Consider the following 12,427-nt stretch of genomic DNA (forward strand, 5'->3'; position numbering starts at 1 on the left):
GAGGACCATACTTGCCTACCTGACCCTCTCCATGAGGGAGAAAATGCTCTGTTCCTGGACTTTCCTGCTAATGTATGATTGCCATCACCTGTGGTGAGCTAGTTAATTGATAAGAAAGGTGTTTCACCAGTGGCGGAACAAGCAAGCGGTGGGCCCAGGTGCAACAAAATGCTTTGGCCCCCCCCCCCCCCCATCCCATCCAAGTCCACCCCATGGGCAGTGCGCGCCGTAGGCGCGCGCAAAAATACATAGTGGCTTGGCTTCGTGGGGAAGGGGTGTGTCCACAAAATAATACCAATTCATAAAACGGTGCACAGTAGTCTCCATTCTTCAAATTACGCCGCACAGTAGCACCACTACACCAGGTAGAGACCCTTTTACTCCTTACAGCGAACAGATTCCCCTTTTTACACATAACGGCAGACAGCGTGCACTTTTTACACATAACGGCAGACAGCGTGCCCTCGTTACACATAGCGGCAGACAGCATACACTTTTTACACAATGGCAGACAGCGTGCCCTCGTTACACATAGCGGCAGACAGCGTGCCCTCGTTACACATAGCGGCAGACAGCGTGCCCTCGTTACACATAGCGGCAGACAGCGTGCACTTTTTACACATTACGGCAGACAGCGTCCCCATTTTACACATTACGGCAGACAGCGTCCCCATTTTACACATTACGGCAGACACCATACACTTTTACACATAACGGCAGATAGCGTGCCCTTTTTACACATTACGGCAGGCAGATTCTACCTTTTTACACATAGCGGCAGGCAGATTCCCCATTTTTATACATAGCGGCAGGCAGATTCCCCATTTTTACACATTGCGGCAGGCAGATTCCCCATTTTTACATTGCGGCAGGCAGATCCCCCATTTTTACACATTGCGGCAGGCAGATTCCCCATTTTTACACTGCGGCAGGCAGATTCCCCATTTTTACATTGCGGCAGGCAGATTCCCCATTTTTTACATTGCGGCAGGCAGATTCCCCATTTTTATACATAGCGGCAGGCAGTCCCCCCTTTTTACACATTGCGGCAGGCAGTCCCAACAAATAAAAAAAGAAAGAGACAGAAAGAAAGAAAGAAAGAAAGAAAGAAAGAAAGAAGGAAGAATTATACTTACCCTCTCTGTTGGCTCAGGCTCCTCGGTGCAGCTTCCCGGGCAGTAGAGAAGAAGGAGGAGGGAGGTGAAGGAGGGAGCCGCAGCAGCGCTGTGTTACTGGTGGAGGCGCTGCTGCTGCTGCTGCCCCTCTGCTTCCCTATAGGCTGTTCTCAGAGACAGCCTATAGTGAAGCAGAGGAGCAGCAGCAGCAGCGCCTCCACCAGTAACAAAGCGCTGCTGCGGCTCTCTCCTTCACTGAGAGACTGTGACCTGTTTGTATATGAGGGAGGGAGGGACGGACCCTCCTCCCTCCTTCGTGTGCGGGTGGCCAGAATCGTTCCTTATGACGGGCGGGTCACGGGAGCGCTGGTGTGCGGCTGCGGCATGACATACAATGAGTCATTGTGACTCATTCATGTAATGCCGGCCGGCGGCTGTGGGCCCTTGAGTGCGGCGGGGCCCCAGTGCAATGCACTGCCTGCCCCGCCAGTAGTTCCGCCCCTGTGTTTCACCACAGGTGATGGCAATCATACATTACCAGGAAAGTCCAGGAACAGAGCATTTTCTCCCTCATGGAGAGGGTCAGGTAGGCAAGTATGCGACTTCCTTATGCCGTCTCCAGGCTTTATACATCTGCCCCAATGATCTCTATGGCTACATGTATTTTAAGTAAGGTTTCTCATGGCCACTTACAGTATGTGTATACAGTATAATAACATTATGGCTCATTTACGTTTGGATGTAATTCATTTTCATGACATGCTTCTTAGATGTAGCAGAACATGTCCACGCTGATACGTGTTACTTTCACAATCTCCCTAAAATGCTTTTTCAAAAGAAGGGAAGTATGGTATGGTAAGCCTATATATGGCTATAAGCCTATATATGGATACCAAAAACAGACGGATAATCCTACATAAAATCGAAACATAAAATGCATGACAAAATAATGGGCAACAATACAGCATTATCCTATGTGACAATTAATAACATACACCTGAAACAATAAAATGGCAGTATAGGCTACTATTTTATGTGTAGGCTTGGTAGTGAATAATGAAACTTCCAGCCACAGGTGTCTATGGCTCTATGAAGCCCTGTGAAGATGTAAACTTGGTAATAGCCATCCTTGGATTGAAATCACATGGTGAGGTGATAGAAGCATGATGTTCTTGCTGCATTCTGTCTAAGGTGTAAATGCACACTGAATGCAGTCTGTGCACGCAGTCCTGTATTTAGATAAATGGATGATGTGGCGATTCATTTTCTGCTTAGCAGTTTTTGGATTTATGAATGTGGTCACCTTGTACTTTGTTACATTTTATGCTGGGACATTTGAAATCTCATAATTTCCTCTAACACATTGTCGGATACCATTGTATCCTTCCTCAGAGAGCCTAATGCATACCTCCCAACATGACCCTCTCCAGGAGGGACACAATGCTCTGCTCCTGGACTTCCCTCTTAATCTATGCTTGCCATCACCTGTGCTGAAACACCTTTCTTATCCATTTATCTGTTCAAAACAGGTGCCGGCAATCATACTTTAAGAGAAAAGTCCAGGAGCACAGCACTTTGTCACTCCTGGAGAGGATCATGTTGGGAGGTACTGTATGGCTAATGGTCAGCCATGAAACGGGAATTCATAGGAAGTCCCAGCAGACGGAATGGCGGCTGTCACTATACCGACAGCGGCATCCCGTCTGCCGGAGCTATGATTTAAGCAATCTATCAAGAATATTTTCAAGCAAAAAAACATTCTGTAGTTTAATCAATTGATAATGAGCATGTTTATGTAACAAAAGGGATAATGGAACATAATAGTGTAATATTTTTTTTTTTTATAGTTTTTAACATTATAATATAAATTAGAAACAATATATAGGAATAGACTGTCAGTAATAGAAAAATCAGTTCTACTAAATGTAAAGTTGTCTGCATGTGACAGACAATAGACATAAAAATAGTATCATTTGTAAATCTATAAAATAATATTATAAATTAGGTTTACCGTGCTATCCCTTTAAACCAGAACACTAGTGAATTACAGACGTTCTGTGGCTGGCCGACTTCAAGCCTACATTTCAGCCGGTTTGATCCAGGGACGTGCAGTCAGGGGAGGCAGTGCCTCCCCTGTGATTAATTATTAAAATCATACAAAGAAGATACTTATGACACATAGTCTGTGTCATAAGTATCTTCTTTATTTAATTGTAATAATTTGATGCGTGTAAATGCGTTTGGGAGGCACTGATGATAACAGTGCCTCCCATAGATAATGGAAACGGGGGCAGAGCGGCGGGTGGGGCCAAGCACTGGGCTGTAAAAGCCCATGAAAAAAAGATGTAGAAAGCGGCACTGAAAAAAGTGCCTCGCTGACAGGGACACCACCCCCATGTCAACGAGGCACCTGTGATTGGGCAGCGGATCCAGTGCTGGATCCGCTGTCCAATCACCCACGCGATGCTGGAGGCGGAAGAGGCGGCGTGACCCGGCGGCTGTGACTGGCGTTGGAGCGACGGGCCTGAAGCAGGAGTGAGTTCTCTCTTTGTCTTGTGTCAAAATGTCGCGCACCTAAGTGCCCGCCGTGCTCACCTCTCCACCTGGCCCTCCAGATCCCGGATCTGCAGCCTCCGCTGCCGCCTCCTTCCTGGCTGCGGCGCTCAGACTTCTGTTGCCAGGCGTCCCGTTACTAAGCAACGGGCTGGGAGCTCCGCTGCCTGTGAGTGAATGAAGGGTCTCTCTCTCGCTATCAGCCTGGTACCTACCGCCCAAGGGTGTTGGGGACAGCCTCGGGCTTCACCCCTGGCCCTTGGGTGCCTGGAGGGGGGGACCCCTTGATTTAAGGGGTCCCCACTCCTCCAGGGAACCCCGGCCAGGGGTGACTAGTTGGGGGGGTAATGCCACGGCCGCAGGGACCTACATAAATGTGTCCCCCAGCTGTGGCATTATGTCCCTGGCTAGTGGAGCGCGGTGCTGGTTTTAAAAATACGGGGGACCCCTACATCTTTTGTCCCCCGTATTTTTGGAACCAGGACCGGACTAAGAGCCCGGTGCTGGTTGTCTAAATACGGGGAACCCCTGTCCAATTTTTCCCCAATATTTAAACAACCAGGACTGGCTCAAAGAGCCCGAGGCTGGTTATACTAAGGAGGGGGGACCTCACGCATTTATTTATTTTTTTACATTTTTTAACCCATTCAGACCCTTTTCCATTAAGTTAATGGAAGCACTGGACAACAAAATTGCATTCATGTCCTCCTCCCACTCCCTTCCCAGTCCCAAACACTAATTTATTTATTTATTTATTTTTCCCTATGGAAGGCTGGGTCAGTTGATGGTGGGCGAGTTTGTAAGCCATTGGCGGTGGCAGCGGGCATCGACTCAGGGGCAGTAGCAGGCATTTGCTCAGCGGCGGTAGGGGTCATTGGCATATTCGGCAGACATTATGGCTGTAGTGCTTCACCAGCCACTGACCTCACCGCACGCCACTGGTTTGATCGGCCCCAGACCCCATGTAATCCATGAGTACCCCATTGTAGAGGGATAGTATAGTAAGCCTAATTTTAATAATGGCAGTATCATAATCTAATAGTGGCATGCTCTACTTATAATGGGTGCTGTACACATGGGCCCCTGGGCCCAGAAGCGCCCATACCCTGCACCCATTTTTTTCAACGCTTACCTCTCTGGAATTCCGTGACAGTGACTCTGAGCTCTACAATTTGTGCATGCACAGTAGGGAAAATCACTGGGAAAATGGCTGCTGCATCACTTTCACAGAGACCTGCGCACCACCTAGTGCTCAGAGACACTGTTACCGCCACTGCCTGCTAGAGAGGAGGGCACATGGGCCCCCTCCTCTCTTAATATGCCCCAGCTATTAGTGATTAGAATAATGATTGTAAAGGAGAACACAATGTAATATAAGCACATATGAAGGTGCACACTCTGCTAACATATCTATCTCTATGTATCCCTAAAATGTATGGCACTAGTGACTGGCAACCATAAACAGTGATTATGTAAATGTATTAAACCTATGATAGATTACTATTTTATGAAAATATCTAATTAGCAAATCATGGCACAGCAACTCAGTTCAAAAAGCATATGGACTTGGTCAAGAGATTGAGTTGTTGTTGCACAAAGGCCCTCATTCCGAGTTGTTCGCTCGCTAGCTGCTTTTAGCAGCATTGCAACTGATAGGCCGCCGCCCTCTGGGAGTGTATCTTAGCTTAGCAGAATAGCGAACGAAAGATTAGCAGGGCTGCTACTAAATAATTCCTTGCAGTTTCTGAGTAGCGTCAGACCTACTCCTAGACTGCGATCACCTCAGCCTGTTTAGTTCCTGTTTTGACGACACAAACACGCCCTGCGTTTGGCCAGCCACTCCCCCGTTTCTCCAGCCACTCCTGCGTTTTTACCTGGGACGCCTGCGTGCATTAGCACACTCCCTGAAAATGGCCAGTTACCTCCCAGAAACACCCACTTCCTGTCAATCACACTATAATCACTCGAGCGATGAAAAAACGTCGCTCGAGCTTGTGCAAATCTCCAAAGTTTTGTGTTAAATTACTGAACGCATGCGCGCTGCGTACCATGCGCATTTTCCACCTAATCGCTCCGTTGCGAAAAACTGCAACGAGCGAACAACTCTGAATGACCACCAAAATGTTACACATCCATTGAAAGGCAGTTCTGTTAGCAAAATTTCCTTGTAAATGAGAATAGCCAGACTGTAAAGCAACATCTTGAATCAGGATATGCAGATGACAATGTTAGAATTTGGGGTAAGCAGCATTGGTGGAGGATAGCTGAACAGGAGTGTGTAGATCTGTGTGTGTGTGTGTGTGTGTGTGTGTGTGTGTGTGTGTGTGTGTGTGTGTGTGTGTGTGTGTGTGTGTGTGTAGGAAATATACACCAGATTAGTGGGAAGGTGTTTTATAGTAATATTAATAACAGGTAGATTGAGTCACAGTCCTCAGAATCTCAGGTTGTGTCTATTGGGGCAATCCTTTTAATATGTATATCAGTAGGAGCAGGGGTGGCTCAAGGGGGCAGGGCTAAGTCTGCACTCACTGCTACTGGTGCTGCCTGATCTGACGGCACCTATCACCACCAGGATTTAAATCCTCCTTACTCGTCCCAGCATTCTGGGAGGAGCGTAGTGCGATAGATGAGCAGTGCGCCTCAGCTTTTGCTGTGTGTCCATCAGGCTCAATCACCATGTTCTTCAGACACACACTGTGGCCACCCAGTCTGTGGGGGAGCCACTTGGGGATTATTTAAATAAGATTTCTCTTACGTCCTAGAGCAGAGGTTCTCAAACTCGGTCCTCGGGGGCCCACACAGTACATGTTTTGCAGGTCTCCTCACAGAATCGCAAGTGAAATAATTAGCTCCACCTGTGGACCTTTTAAAATGTGTCAGTGAGTAATTAATACACCTGTGCACCTGCTGGGTTACCTGCAAAACATGCACTGTGTGGGCTCCCAAGGACCGAGTTTGAGAACCTCTGTCCTAGAGGATGCTGGGGACTCCAAAAGGACCATGGGGTATAGACGGGATCTGCAGGAGCTAGGGCACACTAAAAAGACTTTGACTGGGTGTGAACTGGCTCCTCCCTCTATGCCCCTCCCCCAGACCTCAGTTAGACTTTGTGCCCAGGAGTGGCTGGACACACACTAGGGGAGCTCTACTGAGTTTCTCTAGAAAGACTTTTGTTAGGTTTTTTTATTTTCAGGGAGACCTGCTGGCTACAGGCTCCCTGCATCGAGGGACTGAGGGGAGAGAAGTCAGACCTACTTCTGCTTAGTTAAGGGCTCTGCTTCTTAGGCTACTGGACACCATTAGCTCCAGAGGGTTCGATCACTTGGTTCGCCTAGCTGCTTGTTCCCGGAGCTGCGCCGTTACCCCCCTCACAGAAGCCAGAAGCCGGGTGAGTATTAGAAGAACCGAAGACTTCAGACGGCAGAAGACTTCAGTAAAGGAGGTACAGCGCAGCGGTAGCGCTGCGCTCCATGCTCCCACACACAGGGTGCAGGGCGCTGGGGGGGGGGGGGGCTCCCTGGGCAGCAGTTACTGAGGTTTTTTGGAGCTGGTGAAAGCCATATTCGGTGCCCGGGCACCATATATAAGACCCCCGCCAGTATAAAGAATTTAAATTTGAGCGGGACTGAAGCGCGCCGGGAAAGGGCGGGGCTTAGCCGCACAGCTCACCAGCGCCATTTTCTTCTCTCCACAGCCGCTGCAGAGAACGCTGGCCCGGACCTCCAGGCTCCTCGCAAGTAAAAGGGGGGGGGGGGGGGGGGGGTAGGGGGCATAATAATAATTTCGGTGCTTTTATTATTATTATTATTATTATTATTATTATTATTATACAGCGCTGCTGACATATATTATTGTGGTGTAGTGTATGGGCGCTGGGGTGTGAGCTGGCATACTCCCTCTGTGTTTCTCTCTGGGCTTCCCTGTAGGCTGTCCCCTTTATTTGGCCAGTGTGTGTGTTGGGTGTCGGTACTTCGTGTCGGCATGTCTGAGGTTGAGTATTCCTCCCCGGAGAAAGTTACTGGGGGCGCAGAAAAGGAGCTGGGAATGGCTCTGTCGGCACAGCCGACTGCTGATTGGGTTGTTATGTTGAGTACACTTTATGCTAATGTGGCTTTGTTGTCTAAGAGGCTTGATAAATCTGATTCTCAGACACAAACATGGAGAAAATCCATGGAGGATGCTTTGGCTCAGGTGCAGACCCCCTCAGGGTCACAAAAACGTTCATTTACCCAGATGGTAGATACAGATGCCGACACGGACTTAGTTTCTGATGTCTATTTTTATGAGGCTACTTTACACCCAAGGGTAATTAAGAGTATTCAGTACATGATTGTGGCTATTAAAGATGTCTTACGTATCTCTGATGTACCGGCTGTTCAGGAAACAAGGATTTCCCTTTTTAAAGGGAAAAAGCCTGAGGTGAAGTTTCCCACCTCTCATGAAATTAATGCTCTTTGTGAAAAAGCTTGGTAGTCGCCGGACAAGAGGTGGCAGATTCCCAAGAGAATTTTTATGGCATATCCTTTCCCCTCTGATGACAGGGAAAAATGGGAGTCGTCTCCGAATATCGACAAGGCTCTATCCTGTTTGTCCAAGAAGGTGGTGCTTCCGTCCCCTGACACGGCTGCTTTCAAGGATCCGGCGGATCGCAAACTGGAGACGTCTTTGAAGGCCATTTTCGTTAATACTGGTGCATTGCTCAGACCTGCTGTGGCGTCGGTATGGGTGAGTAGTGCTATTGCTAAATGGGCTGATAATTTAGCTTCTGATATGGATACCCTTGATAAAGATAATATTCTTTTGACTCTTGGTTATATCAAGGACGCTGCAGATGATCTAAAGGATGCGGCGAGGGATGTTGGCCTCTTGGGATCAAGAGCCAATGCCATGGCGGTCTCGGCCAGGAGGGCGCTGTGGATTCATCAATGGAATGCTGATGCCGACTCCAAGAAGAATATGGAAGCTCTCCCCTTTAAAGGTAGTGTCTTGTTTGGTGACGGCCTTGCTGACCTGGTGTCTACCGCTACTGCGGGTAAGTCATCTTTTCTTCCTTATGTTCCCACACAACAGAAAAAGGCACCCCATCAACAGATGCAGTCCTTTCGTCCTAATAAATACAAACGAGGTAAAGGCTCGTCCTTCCTCGCTTCAAAGGGTAGAGGAAGGGGAAAGAAGTCGCCTGCAGGATCAGGCACCCAGGACCAAAAGTCCTCCCCCACCTCTACCAAGTCCACTGCATGACGCTGGGGCTCCCCTGCGGGAGTACGTGCCGGTGGGGGGGCCGTCTCCGGATCTTCAGTCAGGTCTGGTTTCAATCAGCCCTGGATCCTTGGGTCTTAGACATAGTGTCCCAAGGGTACAAGCTGGAATTGCAGGAGATGACCCCCCGCCCCTGCCCCCGCCGCCGCCGCCGCTTTTTCATATCGGCCTTGCCAGTTTCTCTTCCAGAAAGAGAAGTAGTAAATGCTGCGATACAAAAGTTGTGTCAAAGAGGTACATTGTTCCCGTTCCCCCGTCCCAACGGGGGGAAGGGTTCTATTTCTTTTTCATCCACTAGGGGTCACTGGAGTACTCTTGGGATATGGACGGCTTCCACAGGAAGTAGGCACTGAATAAATTAATTTTGGAACTATACCTCCCCTCCATATCCCTGAGTACCTCAGTGTTTTTTCTGTGCTCGACACAGTTAGTAGGCTTGTGGCTTTGCTGCCACAGAGGTCCACATTTCATTGGATTTTTTCTAAGTTTTTTTCTTTTTTCAACGATTTACCACATCCCTTCCCCCCTTCCAATAGGCGTGGGTCCGGGATAAGTGAAGGCTGCTTTAGCAGCTGTGGGTGTCGGACCTCTCTAAAAAGAGCTCCCTCACTACCACCTGCAGGACTAAAACCTGCAGTAAAGGCTGGACGGAACTTACAGAGAAGCCCCGTCATAGCCCTCACCACAGGGTCCAGGTATGTTGAACGGGGCGGTCAGCTCACGCTGCCGCCCCACTGTGTGTGTGTGTGTGTGTGTGTGTGTGTGTGTGTGGCCCAGGCCCTCGATGCCGCTTCGGGCTCCCTCTCCACCATAGCCCGGCTCCGTGTATAGAGAACGGTATACGGAGCATGGGGGGACACACAAATGAGAGTCAAAAGGCAGGTTTCTTAGCCTAGTGAGTAACTTTGCTGCCACAGTGATGTTCCCTGCACACAGAAATGTCAGGGTCACTGGATAAAATCTCATGATTCAACTCTTATTGATAAGGGAATACAGCAGCGCTGCATATGTATTACAAAAGGCTATGAAGTCTTTGTTAAAACAAGATTAACCATGTTTCCTGTTGTATTTCCTGTGTTACATCTCTCCTCCATTGAAGGCGCAGGGGTGTTAAGGGGAATTTGGGAGCAGGCATATGGCTGGCGTGCACTGCACTTGGCCAGATATATATTTATAGAGACACCTTAGTGCTATTTACTGAGTCGTGCAAGTTGTCTGTCTTTGTTTGTGTTTTGTTTTTTTTGTATTGTCCGTCTGCATGAGTAAGACACCAGCAATTACTAATAAGCAGTTTCCCTGCCATGTCTAAAACATGGATATACATAATTAATTATATCATAACTGTTTATAATGATATTATCCTAAAGACTGCAAATCTGAATCATGGTTGTGGCAGCTAAATACTGGCTTTGTTCATTTGTTGTAAAGTAAGATCTGTTATAACAATTGGTCAGCACATGGTGCTTATAAAACAGTATCTGTGGAGCCGTGTGAGTTCACTCACCTGCAGCAGCTTTGGCTTAATTCACTTGGCCACACCACACTGGATACGCCCAATCTCATCTGATTTTGGAAGCTAAGCAGTGTTGGGCCTGATTAGCCACCTGGGAGTACAAGGTGCGGTAGGTATTTTTATTCTACAGCCACACCACACTGGATACGCCCAAACTCATCTGAGCTTGGAAGCTAAGCAGGGTTGCATACTGTTTTGCCATCTGGGGGAAACTGGTGATCCAACTAGATTGCATACTAATACATGCTAGTTTAAACTGTTAAAAATAGCTCAGTTTGGCCTTACACTATCAATATAAACCTACCATAGGTTTTACAGTCAGGATAGCTCTCCAGAGCGCGCTCCCGGCGCCAGCCACTAGAAGGGCCCATTAACTAAGCTGTGGTCAAGCAGCAGTCATCTCAGGTTTTAAGCCTGTGCGAGGTCACATTTAGTTTCAGACTTGTAAAAATGTGTTATACCTGTGTATCAGGGAGACTCTGTAGCCTACTGGTTAGGCTTCCCGCCAACAGTGTAGATGCTGCTTGCAGGGTCATTGGTTCGAATCCTGGGTTCAACTACTGTCTATACACCAGATAGTGTTAACAGTCTCAGTACATAATTGGCCATGGGTTTCCTCAGTGAGTACATTGGAAATGCTTCCATATGGCTTAGCATACATGTGTTTGTGGATGATGGTTGTATCCTCAATTGGATGTTGCACTGTGTTTGATATTATTAAAAAAAATGTATGTGTGTGTGTGTGTATATGTGTATATATATATATATATATATATATATATATATTAGAGATGAGCGGGTTCGGTTTCTCTGAATCCGAACCCGCACGAACTTCATGTTTTTTTCACGGGTCCGAGCAGACTCGGATCCTCCCGCCTTGCTCGGTTAACCCGAGCGCGCCCGAACGTCATCATGACGCTGTCGGATTCTCGCGAGACTCGGATTCTATATAAGGAGCCGCGCGTCGCCGCCATTTTCACACGTGCATTGAGATTGATAGGGAGAGGACGTGGCTGGCGTCCTCTCCATTTAGATTAGGGTTGAGAGAGAGAGAGAGAGATTGACCTGAGGCTGTGATACTGTAGAAGAGAGTGCAGAGTTTAGTGACTGACGACCACAGTGACCACCAGACAGTGCAGTTGTTTGTTTTATTTAATATATCCGTTCTCTGCCTGAAAAAAACGATACACACAGTGACTCAGTCACATACCATATCTGTGTGCACTGCTCAGCCCAGTGTGCTGCATCAATGTATATATATATCTGACTGTGCTCAGCTTATAATTGTGGGGGAGACTGGGGAGCACTGCAGTGCCAGTTATAGGTTATAGCAGGAGCCAGGAGTACATAATATTATATTAAAATTAAACAGTGCACACTTTTGCTGCAGGAGTGCCACTGCCAGTGTGACTAGTGACCAGTGACCTGACCACCAGTATATATAATATTAGTAGTATACTATCTCTTTATCAACCAGTCTATATTAGCAGCAGACACAGTACAGTGCGGTAGTTCACGGCTGTGGCTACCTCTGTGTCGGCACTCGGCAGCCCGTCCATAATTGTATATACCACCTAACCATGGTTTTTTTTTCTTTCTTTATAGTCATACTAGTTACGAGTATACTATCTCTTTATCAACCAGTCTATATTAGCAGCAGACACAGTACAGTGCGGTAGTTCACGGCTGTGGCTACCTCTGTGTCGGCACTCGGCAGCCCGTCCATAATTGTATATACCACCTAACCGTGGTTTTTTTTTCTTTCTTTATACATGCATACTAGTTACGAGTATACTATCTCTTTATCAACCAGTCTATATATTAGCAGCAGACACAGTACAGTGCGGTAGTTCACGGCTGTGGCTACCTCTGTGTCGGCACTCGGCAGCCCGTCCATAATTGTATATACCACCTAACCGTGGTTTTTTTTTTCTTTCTTTATACATACATACTAGTTACGAGTATACTATCTCTTTATCAACCAGTC

The 12,427-nt window shown here is 47.5% G+C and overlaps 1 protein-coding gene across 2 annotated transcripts in view; it reads left to right on the forward strand.

Moving 5' to 3' along the window:
• The window catches only part of GPRIN2 (G protein regulated inducer of neurite outgrowth 2), a 125,871-nt gene that overhangs the window by 17,481 nt on the left and 95,963 nt on the right, over positions 1-12,427 (forward strand). Inside the window, exon 1 of one of the 2 annotated variants that reach the window (XM_063958836.1) lies at positions 9,326-9,622. The exons of the other annotated variant lie outside the window; for it this stretch is intronic. The gene's annotated coding sequence lies outside the window, so the exon portion shown is untranslated. Of the gene's footprint in view, positions 1-9,325; positions 9,623-12,427 lie in introns of those variants that run through there. 2 annotated transcript variants of the gene reach the window in all.

The sequence above is a fragment of the Pseudophryne corroboree genome, chromosome 3, assembly GCF_028390025.1.
Source record: "Pseudophryne corroboree isolate aPseCor3 chromosome 3, aPseCor3.hap2, whole genome shotgun sequence".
Classification (NCBI taxonomy): domain Eukaryota; kingdom Metazoa; phylum Chordata; class Amphibia; order Anura; family Myobatrachidae; genus Pseudophryne; species Pseudophryne corroboree.